Genomic DNA, 12270 nt, shown 5'->3' with positions numbered 1-12270 from the left:
CCAGGGGGAGAGTCTGTCCAAGCTGCTGGGCCCCTCGGGGCCTTGGTCTCCAACCCTGGAAATGGGCAGTGGCTGGGGGATGGGAGCCCTCGGGATCTAAGCCTGAGCAGGTGCGTGGCACCCTGCCAGCCCTCGACCTGGGGGAGGCCCCCCCGAGGAGGGTGGTCAGGACCTAACTACCTCTAAGCCCCCGGCCTGGCCTCCCTCGGGGTTGGGACTAGCACCCTCCCCTGGCCCCCGGGTGGGGTCCTGCAGGTCAGCCTAGGCCTGCAGCATTAGAGAGCTTGGTGGGGGTGACTAGGAATTTCAGGGCCCCGCGCAGGTTCCTGGGAACCAAGCCGCCAGGGTTTGGCCCAGGGAAGCGGGGTCACAGCTCAGTGCCCGCAGGGCGCCAACGCGGGAGCCAGGGGAGCCCCTGGTGGCCGTGGCCATGGGAGAGCTCACCCTCCATGCAGGGGCAGCAGGCCCTTGGTGAGCGGCGGGGGAAGGCTGCCCCGTGTGTCCAGGCTTCCCGACTTTCCAGAGCAGCCAGATATCTTAGTGTGAAATCTTTACTTTCCATGGTTGAAAACGAATCAGCGGTCTTTACGCCCTTCGCCTGTGGCCTGACGGTTGCTGACACCCGCAGGAATGTGAGCCCTGAGGCCAGAGCCCCGGTCCCGGGACAGGCCAGACAGGGTGAGCCCAGGTGAGCCCAAGGGGTCACAGGAAGCGAGCCCAGGTTTCTGGACTGAAGGAAGAGTGTCAGGGACCACGGTGGCCAGTATTATCAGGTGTCAGCCAGCGGGGCGCTGTGGGAACCAACTCTGTGCTCTTGTAAGTAAAAGCAAAGAAAATGTCAGACACTTTGTACCTCATTCATTCACTCATTCATTCGTCCATCCACATGGGTGACGGGCACTGAGCGGCCAGCTCTTGTCCAGCCCCAAGGCCAGCGCAGGCCCAGCACCTCCTGCCTCCTGCCCAAGCCAGCTCTTCCCCCGAGACAGCACAGATCATCTCGTGTGGCTGAGTCAGAGCCAGCAGGATGCCTGATAAAAATGCCCAGCTGGGGTGTGCGTGTGTATGTGCGTGTGTGTATGCATGTGTACGTAGGGCATTGTTTTGAGCCCTTAACCATTACTAACTCTTTTATTTCTCACGAATACTGATGGGGGGCCGAGTATCTAGCATTCTTCCATTTCAAAGACAGGGAGAGAGAAGCACAGGACTTCCCTGGCTTCCCAGTGGTTAGGGCTCCACATTTCCACTGCAGGGGGCCCGGGTTCGATCCCCAGATCCCTGGTTGGGCAACTAAGATCCTGCATGCCTCATGGCTTGGCCAGAAGAAAAAAAAAAGGGAGGCACAGAGAGGTTAAGAAACTTGCCTCAAGTCACATGGCCAGTCCTGGGAGCAGGGGCCCCGTCCCTCGTGGTTCAGGGATCTGTGGAGGGGCACGGGAGGCTTGCCTGTCACAGGTGACTCTGCCCACCTATTTGAATGTCTGAGCATAGACGTGTCTTTGGGATGGGGTGCTCAGACTTGCCTGATGACAGGGGCCCCTTGGGAACTTGTTAAAAATCTAGATTTCTGGGCCCTGCCCTGGAAGGTGCTGACGCGGTGGGTCTGGAGTCGAGGATCTGTAACTTTAAGGACACCGCCGGTGACCCAGGAGGAACTACTTTGGGAAATGGTCTCTCTGGACGCCCTGAGATCTGCTGTTGCCTCGCACAGGGCCCAGCACACAGCAGTTGCTCAGTGGATGTTTGCTGAGCTCCCAGCTACCGAAACCGGCCCCAGCAAGAGGGGCGAACTCTTCTTGGACAGCCCAGCCGTGCTCAAGGGCCCATCCTCCTGCCTCTCTGCAGTACAGGGACCAGGGGGGTGCCTCCCCTGCCCGCCCAGCTCAGGAATGCTGACCCGGGATTGCTGACTTCCACGGGCCGGGCCGGTGAGGAGGAGGAAGGTCGTGGAGGAGACTCGGCCCCTTCCTGGCGGGGCGGGCTGACCGCGGGCACAGCCAATGACCCGGGCTGACAGCTCGGGCCGCCTGATCGGAGCCTGGAGGGCCAGCTTGCTGCAGATGTGCGCCTTCCTGCCCGCGACAGGCATCGCACAGCCAGCGACCGTCCCGAGGGGCCCCGGGAGCCTCCCTCCCTCCCTTCCTTGGAAGGGTGAGTTCCAGACCACCGGGCAGGACTGCTCTAGGAGGAGCCGCCCCTACGCTGCAGCCCCCAGCCCCACGCTGAGGGTCACCTGTTGGGGCAGGTGAGGCCAGGGGAGGGTGGGCGTGTGTCCCCAAAACAGTCCTGGCCGGGGAGCGGCAGGGCAGTGCTCAGCTGGTCCTGCGCCTGAGAAAGGGGCCAAGGGCTGGTGGTGAAGCTGGACGTTGTCAGGGTGGCAGCTGTGAGGCAGGAGGTGCCTCCCCGGGGTGGGGCTCATAGCGGGGAGCGGGGAGGGCTCTCGAGGGCCCAGGAGGCAGCAGCCCCAGGGATTCCGATCTTGGCTGAGCCCCTGGCCTGCGAGTAAGCGCCTCCCCCTCTGAGCCTCAGTTTGCCATCTGCGAGAGGCGAGCGTCCGTGCTGGGGCTCAGGACGGTGTGCCCAGGGGGTACGGCGCCCACAGCCCTGGAGAGGAACAGAAGCCCTGGGCTGGGGGCCAGGTCCTGGCTTCCCCTTGCCTCTAAGACTGCCCCGCCCGCCCTGGGCATCAGCACCGGGGGTCTCTGCTCTTCCTCTTTCCCCCAGCCCCCACCCCACCCCCCAGGGGCCAAAGTCCCTGCAACACTGGGCAGTGGGCCCGAGAGTGGGTTTTGAATGGGGACGGGGCGGAGGTGGAAGGGGTGGGGAACGTCCCTGCCCCGCGGCCCTGGGGTGCACTGCAGACCTCACGTAGACTGATGGCGGGGACGGGCGGGGTGAGGGGCAGCCCTGTGGCCCAGGCGAGGCACTGAGAGCCTGGTGACTCTCCCTCTCTCCCTCCCCACCTCGGGGGCTGCGGGTCAGGCCCCAGGCTGAGTTTTGTTTACACAAAACAGAGCCTACAATTCTCAGGTGACCTGCGGAGGGGCCCGGCCCGGCCCGAGGCTCGAGGGGGCGTAACTTGCCGGAGGTCACTACCAGGTCGTGGCTGGAACCGGGGCCTCCGCTGAAGGCCTGCCTTGGCTCTCCCAGTGCCTCGGACCGCAAGGAGAGCACAAGGAGAGCCAGGCTCGGCCCCTCTCGGCCTCCTTGTGCAGGCTGGGCGGCTCCAAGGCTGGCCCGAGGCCACACGGCGAGTGGGCCTGAGACATGCCCTCCATCCTCCTCTCTCCACACTTGCAGCTTGTTCCACCTTACTTGGCCTCTTTAAAAAAAAAAGATGTGTTTTTTTTTTTTTTTTTAAATACATAGACTCCCGTATTTTTTTATTTATTTACTTTTGGCTGTGTTGGGGCCTCGTTTCTGTGCGAGGGCTTTCTCTAGTTGCGGCAAGCGGGGGCCACTCTTCATCGCGGTGCACGGGCCTCTCACAATCGCGGGCTCTCTTGTTGCAGAGCACAGGCTCCAGACGCGCAGGCTCAGTAGTTGTGGCTCATGGACCTAGTTGCTCCGCGGCATGTGGGATCTTCCCGGACCAGGGCTCGAACCAGTGTCCCCTGCCTTGGCAGGCAGATTCTCAACCACTGCGCCACCAGGGAAGTCCAAGAACAGTTTTAGATTTACAAAACAATTGCAAATATAGCACAGAGAGCTTTTGTAAGCCCTACCCAGTCTCCCCTATTACTAACATCTTACATCGGTTCCATACATCTGTCACAGTTAGTGAACCAATAGATTCATTATTACTAAGTGAAGCCCATACTTCATTCAGGTTTCCTTTGTTTCTACCTAATGTCCCTTTTCTGTCCCAGGACCCTATCAAGGACCCCATGTGACGTTTACTAGTCACATCTCCCAGGGCTTCTGGACTGTGACAATTTCCCAGACTTTCCTTCTTCTTCTTTTTTTTTTCTTTTATGTTTTGAAGTAGAGTTGATTTCCAATGCTGTGTTAATTTCTGCTGTACAGCAAAGTGCCTCCGTTATACATATAAATCTTCTTTTTCATATTCTTTTCCAGTATGGTTTATCACAGGATATTGAATATAGCTCCCTGGGCTCTACAGTAGGACCTTGTTGTTGACCCATTCTCTATACAATAGTTTGCACCTGCTCATACCAAACTCTCACTCCATCCCTCCCCCACCCCCCTCCCCCTCGGCAACCACAAGACTGTTCTCTATGTCTGTGAGTCTGTTACTGTTTTGTAGATAAGTTCATTTGTGTCATATTTTAGATTCCACGTATCAGTGATATCATATGGTATTGTCTTTCTCTGTCTGGCTTACTTCACTTAGTATGATAATCTCTAGCTGCATCCATGTTGCTGAAAATGGCATTCTTTCTTTCTTTTTCACGGCTGAGTAGTATTCCACTGTATATATGTACCACATCTTCTTTACCCATTCATCTGTCAATGGACATTTAGGTTGTTTCCATGTCTTGGCTGTTGTGAATAGTGCTGCTGTGAACATAGGGGTGCGTGTATCTTTTCGAATTATAGTTTTGTCTGGATACATGCCCAGGAGTGGGATTGCTGGGTCATACGGCAACTCTATTTTTAGTTTTTTGAGGAACCTCCATTCTGTTTTCCATAGTGGCTGCGCCAGTTTACATTCCCAACCGACAGTGTAGAGGGTTCCCTTTTCTCCACACCCTCTCCAGCATTTACTGTTTGTAGACATTTTGACGATGTCTGACTGGTGTGAGGTGATACCTCATTGCGGTTTTGATTTGCATTTCTCTAATAATTAGTGATGTTGAGCATCTTTTCATGTGCCTGTTGGCCACCTGTATAGCCTTTCTTATTTGAATTCTTTTGTTTTTGAGGAGTTTGGGTTTGGTGCTTTGTAAAATGCCCCTCAATTAGGAATTTTCTGATTAGACAGGGATTATGGGTTATAATCTAACGCTAATTAGTTTTTTTTACTCAAGTCTTTCTAGCTTTGGCCACGGAGGGCTCTTTCAGCTGGCCCTGCCTCCCTCTGACACATCTCATCATGGTGGGATTTCATTCATTTGTTGCTTCATTCATGTCCTTCCTTACTTTTCTGCCACTACAAGCCAGGCTCATCGTGTCTCTATCCTGGCCCAGTCCTAGAATCAGCCAGTTCTCCAAGAGTCCTGATTCCTTTTGTGGGAAAAGTCTTAGGAACCAAGATTTACCTGCACTCTGTGTGTGCTTGTTGCTACCTGGGTGTCTTTTAGGACCTCTCAGCAGATGTGTATGTGTATACGAACCCATGTATAAACACACATGTATGTGTACACGTATGTGTACACGTATCCATGTAAATACACATATCTATAAGTTAGCCTGTATATATGTGTGCACTAGCCCGTGCATACGCACGTATCTGTAAGTATCTACTCGTGTGTACATGTATCCATATATATACACGTATCTATAAGTTAGTGTGTACGTATGTGGATACTAACCCCTCTATATACGCAGATCTGTAAGTTAGCATGTATATATATGTATACTAACTCGCGTATACACACATACCTAATAAGTGTATCTATATGTAACCTGTGTATCTCTATCAAGTGAAACACGAATTCACAGCGATGTCTCCACCTCTAAGCCGTCACCCATGGATCACTCCAGCCTCCTCTCCTTGGTTTTCTGTAGCTCCCACTCCAACAGTGAGAAACCCGGCTGTCACCACCCACCACCCATTTACTTAATTATTCACATTCTGACTACCGGACACACGTATAGAAGCGTAAGATTTTGTAACCCAGGCCCCCGTGGGGAACAACACGACCAGCTTGAGCCCAGGGCCCATGTGTGAGGTCTTTTGCCTTCAACCTGCAGCCTCCACTCGTTGCCAACCTGATGTGCAGGTACCGCCCCCCTCTCTTCGGGGACGCTGTTTCGTACATTTGCGATACTGCTCACTGTTTTGTCTTTTACTCTGCCTCCAACCTGGCATTCCCCTGTCCTCCTAAATTTGTTTTGTTTGCATACGTTCAGGTTCACTTTGTGCTATAAAGTTTAAAGTCTTTTGACACATGCACGGTGTCAGGTATCCACTGTCACAGGATCACACAGTTTCGCAACCTGAAAAAAATCTCCCAGGCTTCCCTACTCAACCCTCTGCGGCCGCTGATTTATTTGACACCTGGGTCATTTCCGAGAAGTCACTGTTATAGAGCCCCCGCCCCCTCGGAGCCCTGCCGTCTCAGAAGCAGGCAGTCATCTGCGGAGCGATGCCAGAGGCTGCCAGGCAAAGGGTGAACACTGCGGCTTTACAGGAGTTGGCTGGTAACCCAGCCTCAGGTGGGCCTGACCCCGGGCTCGCCGCAGCCCCGCTGAGGGTGTCCTGACAGAGGCCGGTGGCTGTGGAGCTGGGAGGTGACAAAGGGTCTCTTGGGACCACTTTGCACTTCCAAGCATCATTTCATGCATTTCGAGGACACGGACCCGTGTCCAGTCCCCAAGGTTTTCTGTAGAGTCATTGGCCTCTTCCTCCAGCGTGGAATACGGGGGTCAGCATCTCGGGTGCGGTTTAATTAGAAACACCTGCTGGGAGAGGGCCGGGTCCAGCCTGACTGGGAACCAAAACCCGCAGCAGATTTTGTTTGTTGAAAATGAACAGTAAAGGGACTGAGAAAAACAGCGGACAAATCCCAGCTGAGGTCCAGTCTGCAAAAGTACCTGGTCAGGCCTCAAAACTGTCAAAAGTCATGAAAAACATGGGGAGTCTGAGAAACCAGCACAGCTCAGAGGAGCCTAAAGACACGCGATACTGAAGTGTGAGGTGGTGTCCCCAGTGGGCTCTGGGGACAGAAAAGGACACTAGGGAAAAGCTAAGGAAACCGAATGAAGTATGAACTTCAGTTAATGGTGATGTATCAATCAATATCGCTTCATCAGTTGTGACAAACGTACCATAACGACGTGAGATGATGTTGCGGAAACAGGGCGTGGCACCAGATCGGTGGGTGCTCCAGCCAGGCCCCCCACGCCGCGGCCTGTGAAACCTGCCGCTGGGTGGCTGGGCGTGTGAAGGGCTCAGGTGCGGATGTCCACCTGCAGCGGGGCTGCTGCTCGGAGCCTGCGGTGGCCCGTGGATGAGACCTGAGTCCATCCCACCCAGCTGCCACCCTGGAGAGCCAGGAAGAAAGGGGGGAACTACAAATCGGCCAGGAGGAGACGGGTGAGCGTCCTGTACGGCTTTGCCCTATCTGAGGCGGTAACTCAGGGGGCTACCCTTTCTGCGAGTCTGGGGCAGGCAGGTCCTTCGCACAGGGGCTCCTGTTCAGGTGCCTGTTTGTTAGTCATTCAACAAACGCTCGCAGACTTCCCCGGCAGTGCCCTTGAGGGTCCTCGAGTGTTAGCCGAGCGGCAGCCTAGAAAGAAACCCCAGTTACAGCACAGATGTGCCCAGGACCCTCAGGGCTGGGGAAGGGGTGGCTTCCACGTCAGCGAGGCCTCAGAAGGAGGCAATGCAGGAAGGAGACAGACAGGAGTTGAGGTCACAGCCTGGAGGAGAAGGTGACCAGGAAAAGGATGTGCAAATGCAGAGGAAGTGGTGGGGGGCACAGGGGATCAGGGAGCCCAAGGACCCCAACCATCGGGGGAACGGGGTGGCCTGAGTGTGACAGGTCAGTGGAAAGTGAAGGACCAGGTGCTGAGTGGCCGGTGGTGCTGTTTTCTGAGATTCGGGGGATGGAGGGGTGGGTGGTGGGCAATGGGGGCAGTGGTCCAGTCCCACCGAGAGGAAGGCCTGGCATCGCCCTCAGGTGTGAGGTGGCACCTGGGCTGTCGGTGTGGGCAGAGGGCTCTGAAGTCCCCGACCTTCACGCTCACACCTAAGAGCGAGTGTAGACAGAGCAGTGTGGCAGGTAGGCAGAGGGCGGCCGCTGAGGGGCCAGCGAGATGAGGACGGGGCGGAACCACCGGATTTAGCAAAGCGGAAGGTGCTGGCGGCCTGGGCAAGGGCAGTTTTGGGGAGTGGGTGAGGAGAGGCTCAGGAGGGGTCAGGGCTGGCTGGGGTAGAAGGCTCTAGAGGTTTCGCCAGAGGGAGCAGAGATGAGAAGTCGCCAAATGAATGAGACGGGGGCTGAGACGGGGGCTGCGCCCCCAGCCAGCATCACCCATGTGTAGTCCTGGCACAGCAGGGAGCGGCATCGGGGGGGCCTGCAGAAATTCCCCCCGAGCCCTCCTGCCCTGTCCCACCTGCAGCGGTGGGTCTTGTCTGGGACGTCTCTGGGAAGTGTGTGCTGGGGCCTGGGTTAATGTTTGCACAGCCAAGTTCGAGATCCATCCCCTGGTGCCTGGGCTGGGATAATGCCCAGAATCCCAGTGGATGCCACACCCCGCTTCGGGAATGCTGGTACCCCGGAGGGTGAGGGCCCACGGGATCGGGGTGTCCCTGGGGTCTCATTTATAAGCTGGGTGACTTCCCCAGGCTCCCAGGGAAAACGGCAGCCAGGAAGGCCATACCGTGCATCCCAGTCTGGAGCCCCCTACTCCCATCTCCTCCAGGCAGCCGCCTCCTGGTCACCCACGACTCAGGGGATGGATGGTCCAGGGCAGTGGGGCGAGCCTGTCCTATGATGGGAGGAACCTCTAAGACACGGCCACTGCCAGCTGTGTGGCCGCTTAGAACCCCATCCCTTAATTCTTTTTTATATATTTTATTTATTTATTTATTTATTTGGTTGGTTGGTTGGTTGCATCAGGTCTTAGTTGCAGCTCGAGGGCTCCTTAGTTGCGGCTCACTGGCTCCTTAGCTGTGGCAGGCGAACTCTTAGTTGTGGCATGTGGGATCTAGTTCCCCAACCAGGGACTGAACCTGGGCCCTCTGCATTGGGAGTGTGGAATCTTAACCACTGTACCACCAGGGGAGTTTCCACCCCGTCCCTTAGTTTTTAAAGGAGGGGGCTACTTTGAACTGGTGGGTACCACAGGGCCCCCCTAAAGATGTGACAAGGAGGACATGCCAGTCCGGACCTTGCTCCCTTATAGGCTGTGAAAACAACCTTTGTCCTTTCTTACCAACTTGCTCCGAGTGCCCTGTCACATTATTTGGGGTGTTGACGAGGGAGCACCCCTCTTCTGAATGTGGAAGATTCCCAGGCACCTGGCCAGCTCATGGGCCGAGGAGGGGAGACAGGGCAGCAGAGTCAGCGATTCCTGGACAGAGGGCGACGCCTGCCCGGACAGAGCCGGACGGGCTGGGGCCACGGCCATTGCGGGTGGCGTCTCCGGTCCACAGGAACTGCTGACCGCTTCCTGCAGGCCTTCGACCCGGCCCGGGTGGCCATCAGTCATCTGGAAAGGCTGTTTAGTCCCGATATCCTTGTTTTGCAAAGAGCAGTTCCTGAAATCACGGGGTCTAGAGCTCTGCTCATCTTTGATTGGGCCTGGTTTCAGCTGCTAAGGCCAGAAACAACAAACATAGACCGAGCTCTGCTGAGCACACGCATGGTTCTAGCCCTTGCGGCAGGTCCAGCGGCAGCCGGGTGCTGGTTCCAGACGAGCAGCTTCTCTCTCCGTCCGGGGCTCCGACCTCAGACTTGGTTGTGCAAAGGAAGGACGTCTCAGGCAGGTTGCTCCTTAGACCCGGGTGGGGCTCAGGAATGCGCTGGCCTTGGCAGGAGTGTCTTTCTGCGAGATTGCTTTAGTCGGGTCCCATCTGCATCTGACAGATGTGGAGCCAGAGACCAGGAAAGGTGACGGGGCGTTGCCTGGCGTGGACCAGTGGGGGTACTGGATTCACCCCCTCCTGTGACCTTGGGTGAGGGGCTTTCTCTGCCCGAGTCTCAGTTCCCCCGAAGCCTGAAGGACGGACTTTGCTACCTCGCAGCCCAATCGCCTGTCTTTATTGGGAACATCCTCAGGTGCCGGTTCTCGGTAACCCTCGATAATTTAGCAGCTGCAGTCCTAACCAGCGGGAGGAGGGAGGAAGGGTGCAGCTTCCTGTATCGTGTCCTGAGCCGGCATCAAGCACAGGACGGTCTTCAGCTCTGGTCATTACTGGTCTTCCAGGCTCCACCGTTCCCTACTGAGATGCTCTCCTAATGTTACTGAATCCAAGCCCGGCCTGCTCGCTGCACTACAGGCCCATGAATCGGGACGAGATGTTGAGGCAAGGAATAGCGTCTTCGTTTGGAAAGCCGGGCGTCTGAGAAGATGGCGGACTAATGTCCTAGAGTACCATCTTTCTTTTTAAATAAATTTATTTATTTAATTTTTTGGCTGCGTTGGGTCTTCGTTGCTTTGCACGGGCTCTCTCTAGTTGCAGCGAGCGGGGGCTGCTCTTTGTTGAGGTGCGCGGGCTTCTCATTGCGGTGGCTTCTCTTGTTGCGGAGCACGGGCTCTAGGCATGCAGGCTTCAGTAGCTGTGGTGCGCGGGCTCAGTAGTTGTGGCACACAGGCTCAGTAGATGTGACTCGCGGGCTCTAGAGCGCAGCCTCAGTAATTGGGGCGCACAGGATTAGTTGCTCCGCGGCATGTGGGAACTTCCTGGAGGGCTTGAACCCACGTCCCCTGCATTGGCAGGTGGATTCTTAACCACTGCACCAGCAGGGGAGTCCCCTAGAGTACCATCTTATCTGGGTCTCACGCCAGTTTTTTTTATAGAACAGAGACAGGGAGGAAGTAAAGCAAAAAGGCTTTTTTTTTGCCTGTCTTGCAAAATATCTCCTGGCCTGGCCAGCCTCCGGGAGGGGATGTGTTAATTTCTTTTCTGCAGCCATTCACAGGTGGGCAGGGTCAGAATGTCTTCCTGTGAGGTGAACAAAGGCACTTTCGTTTAACATTCAGGCAGAGGGGCAGGGTTCCCCGAGGCAGGCCATTACCTAGCTTGCAGCTATAGGCAGCATCCTTTTAGTGATTATAGTAACAAAAGCAACAAAAAGCAAAGATTAAAGTAAAAGAAACAGATCCAACATGGAGTCAGATTCCGTTCTTCCCTGTTTCCCTAATGGTGAACCTTTCCACGTCCCAATTCCGGGGTGGCAAGGGATGTTTTGTGGTGACTCCTTCCTGCGTCAGTGGCAGGGTGATCCTGAGGGGCTTTTCCATGAATTCCCCATCCCGCCCCATTCTCTAGAGCAGGGCCTATACCCAGGGCCAAATCCCACCCCTGTTTTGCAAATAAGGTTTTCTTGGCGCTGGACCAGGCCCAGTCATTTCCTATCACCTAAGCCTGATTTCAGGCTGTAACTGCAGGGTTCTGGTGGATCCCACATTATGACCTGAAAAGCCAAACCTATTTGTTCTCTGTCCCTTTGTGGAAAGCATCTGCTGCCCCTGTTCTAGAATCACCTGTACATCTTGCTTTCACTGTCTGGGCTGTTGCAGAGACCCAGCAGGGAGTCGTCCTGTCCCCCAACCCTAACCCACCCCCTCCCCAGGGCCTCTGCATTCCTGGGATTCACCATTTATGTTTATGGCCTGTTGCAGTTTAACCCTCAGGGCGAGAGGGTGACCTGCGCCCAGAATCTGCAGCCGCCAGAAGTGGCTGTGGGATGCTTCAGCAAGCTGCCTACCTGGAGCAGGCCAGGCTCATGTGCTCTTCTGGCTGGCCCTGTCCCCAGGCAGACCTTTACACCTTCTCTCTGCCTAGTCCCTCTTCCTCCAAGAGTCAGCTGAGGCGCTTCCACCTCCAGGAAGCCTTCCTAGATTTCGCCTCCCTCTTTTTCCCCTTCCTTTGGCACTGCACAGATCGTGCTACATCATCCCAGTCTGTTTCCAAGTCTGTAACCCCAACTTGTCTGAGCCCCCTTGTGGGTGGGGACTTGAAGTCAGAACTGGGATGATGGAGCCAAGATGGGTGGTGGCAGGGGTAGCTCTGAACCCCAAAGTGCAGAGCAGTCACAAGGCAGAGTGTGGGACCCCCCAAGAGGCTGGACCACGTGCCAGGGAGGCTGTCCAGAGGATCACAGCTGGGCCTGGGGGTTGGGCTAGGTCACCTTTCCTGGCCCAAGACTGTGCTGATACAGCCCCAGAGGACTGAAAATGCTCTAAGATGACATGATAAAATTAGAAATTGCTTTTTGTCTTTGTAGGACCACAGTTGTTGCTATTTGCTCCATGAGTTAAAACATAAGCAGAGGATGGAAGGCAGGGCACCCCACAGCCCCTGTCCCCCAGCTCTGGATGGCAGCCCAGGGCCAGCGTCTATGGTCTAGGAATCAGGCGGGAGCCGTCCTGGGAGCTCATTGGGAACCTCCGTCCACAATGGCAGAGCAG

At 55.8% G+C, this 12270-nt stretch overlaps 1 long non-coding RNA gene across 2 annotated transcripts; it reads left to right on the top strand.

The window, feature by feature from the left end:
• The first annotated feature begins 1799 nt into the window (after positions 1–1799).
• On the top strand, positions 1800–10262 carry LOC137223068 (uncharacterized). Of its 2 annotated transcripts, none has more exons than XR_010942705.1 (2): positions 1800–2248; positions 10063–10262. It is a non-coding gene; the product is annotated as an uncharacterized lncRNA (long non-coding RNA). The 2 variants fall into 2 exon arrangements; XR_010942704.1 differs by lacking the exon at positions 1800–2248 and adding an exon at positions 9211–9811.
• Positions 10263–12270: the final 2008 nt, after the last annotated feature.

This window comes from Pseudorca crassidens, chromosome 4 (genome assembly GCF_039906515.1).
Source record: "Pseudorca crassidens isolate mPseCra1 chromosome 4, mPseCra1.hap1, whole genome shotgun sequence".
In the NCBI taxonomy this organism is placed as follows: domain Eukaryota; kingdom Metazoa; phylum Chordata; class Mammalia; order Artiodactyla; family Delphinidae; genus Pseudorca; species Pseudorca crassidens.
The sequence above is the reverse complement of the archived record's forward strand: the minus strand, read 5'-3'. Positions and strand labels throughout refer to the sequence as shown.